Source organism: Hipposideros armiger, unplaced genomic scaffold (genome assembly GCF_001890085.2).
Source record: "Hipposideros armiger isolate ML-2016 unplaced genomic scaffold, ASM189008v1 scaffold_181, whole genome shotgun sequence".
In the NCBI taxonomy this organism is placed as follows: Eukaryota; Metazoa; Chordata; class Mammalia; order Chiroptera; family Hipposideridae; genus Hipposideros; species Hipposideros armiger.
This window is the reverse complement of record NW_017731531.1, coordinates 1,510,437-1,512,985: the sequence shown is the minus strand read 5'-3', so window position 1 is coordinate 1,512,985 and position 2,549 is coordinate 1,510,437. Positions and strand designations below refer to the sequence as shown.

The 2,549-nt window shown below is 35.1% G+C and overlaps 1 protein-coding gene and 1 pseudogene across 4 annotated transcripts in view; one reads left to right on the top strand and one right to left on the bottom strand.

Moving 5' to 3' along the window:
- Window positions 1–2,549, bottom strand: part of SOX6 (SRY-box transcription factor 6) — a 625,392-nt gene that overhangs the window by 490,979 nt on the left and 131,864 nt on the right. The gene's annotated exons all lie outside the window — the stretch shown is intronic.
- Window positions 111–592, top strand: LOC109388117 (60S ribosomal protein L21 pseudogene; annotated as a pseudogene).

Sequence of the window (2,549 nt, the reverse complement as noted above, 5' to 3'; positions counted from 1 at the left end):
GTAGCAACGAAAATAATTTTATGGTTGGGGGTCACCACAACATGAGGAACTGTATTAAGGGGTCGCGGCATTAGGAAGGTTGAGAACCGCTGTTCCAGTAATTCGTCAAGATGACCAACACAAAGGAAAAGAGGAGGGGCACCCGCTCTATGTTCTCTGGGCCTTTTAGAAAACATGGAGCTGTTCCTTTGGCCACATACATGCGAATCTACAAGAAAGGTGATATTGCAGACAGCAAGGGAATGGGCACTGTTCAAAAAGGAATGCCCACACACGTTACCATGGCAAAACTGGAAGGGTCTATAATGTTACTCAGCACGCAGGTGGCATTGTCATAAACAAACAAGTTAAGGGCAAGATTCTTGCCAAGAGAATTAATGTTTGTATTGAACATATTAAACACTCTAAGAGCTGTGACAGCTTCCTGAAACGGGTGAAGGAAAATGATCAGAAAAAGAAGGAAACCAAAGAGAAAGGTACTTGGGTTCAACTGAAACACCAGCCTGCCCCACCCAGAGAAGCACACTTGGTGAGAACCAGTGGAAAGGAGCCTGAGCTGCTGGAGCCCATTCCCTAGGAATTCATGGCATAAATGTAAAAAAATAAAAGATCTCTAATGTTAAAAAAAAACAAAAAAACAAAAAAAACACAATGAGACACTACCTCACATATGTTAAAATGGCTATTATCAACAAGACAAATAATAACAAGTGTTGGAGAGGTTGTGAAGAAAAAAGGAACCCTCGTACACTGCTAGTGGAAATATAAACTTGTACAGCCACTATGGAAAACAGTATGGAGGTTCCTCAAAAAATTAAGAATAGAATTACCATATGACCCAGCAATCCCTTTCCTGGGTTTCTAACCCCCCCAAAAATGAAAATATTTGCCTATAAAGATTTATGTACCCCTATGTTCACTGCAGCATTATTTATGGTGGCCAAGGCATGGAAACAACCAAAGTATCTTTCATTAGATGATTGGATAAAAGAAGATGTGGTACATATATACAGTGGAATATTATTCAGCCATAGGAAAAGATGAAATACTGCCATTTGTGACAACATGGATGGATTTTGAGATTATCATGCTAAGCGAACTAAGTCAGACAGAAAAAGTTGAGAAGCATATGATTTCACTCATATGTGGGATATAAAACTAAAAGCAACAAAGAAACAAGAAAAACAAAAATTCATAGACACAGATAAAAATTTAGTGGGTAAAAGGAGATGGGAGGAGGTAGAAGAGGGTAAAAGGGATCAAATATATGGACTGTGGGTGGTGAACACACAATGCAATATACAGATGATATATTACAGAATTGTACACTTGAACCATATAATTTTATTAACCAATGTCACCACAACAAATTTAATAAGAAAGAAAGAAAGAAAGAAAGAAAGAAAGNTGATAATAACTATGTATAGTGAAAGGTAGGTACTAGACTAGTCACGGGGATCATTTCTTAAATTATATAAATGTCTAAACACTACTCTGTACACCTGAAATTAATATAAAATAGTACTGAATGTCAACTGTAATTGAAAATTTTTTAAAAGGGGGGGCGAAGGCAAAGGGGATTAAGTGGTTGAAATTTCCAGGTATAAACCAAATAAGTCATGGGGATGTAATATACAGCATAGGCAATATAGATAATAATATTATGATAGTGTGGTATGGTGTCAGATGGTTGCTGGACTTATCATGGTGATCACTTATTTAGGTATACAAATGTTGATAACTGTTGTGTACACCGGAAACTAATATAATATTGTATGTTAGCTATATTTTAATGAATATCTTTTAAAAAGAAAGAGAAAATTTTAAAAGCAGCCAGAGGAAAATGACACATCACATTCACAAGAACACTTATAAGTATTACAGCAGGCTTATTTTTTAAAACAATGCAAGCAAAAACATAGATCAATATCTTTAAATTATTAAACAAAAAGTTCATCTAAAATTTTATACCTAGCAAAATAAAGATTTTTCAAAACTACAAAAGCTGAAGGAAATCTTACCAGCTTACCAGCATACATATCCTATAAGAAATATTAAAGAGATCCTTCAGGCAAAAGGTGATATTACCAAATGGAAATACAAATCTAAGCAAAGAGATAACGTACACTGAAAATGGCATGTATGGGTAAATATAAGACTGTTTCTTTTTAAATCTCTTTAAAATATTATTGACTATGGGCCGGCCAAGTGGCTCATTGGTTAAGAGCTTGCTCTAGAGTGCGAACTCTGCGCAACAGGGTTACCGGTTCTATTCCCGGCCCGAGCTGAGCTGCCAACAGTTGGCAGGATAGCCCAACTTAAAAAAAAAATTATTAAATATTCAAAGCAAAAATAATTATTATTTTTAGGTTTATAACATATGTAGAAGTAATGTGGATGATAACAATAGCACAAAGGCTAAAGGAGAGAAATAAAAGTATACTAACGTAAGAATCTTATACCATATGAAAAGTGAGATACTATTACTTGAAGTAAGACTATCGTAAGTTGTATGGGATTGCTATAAATTCTAAATCAAGCACAAAAAA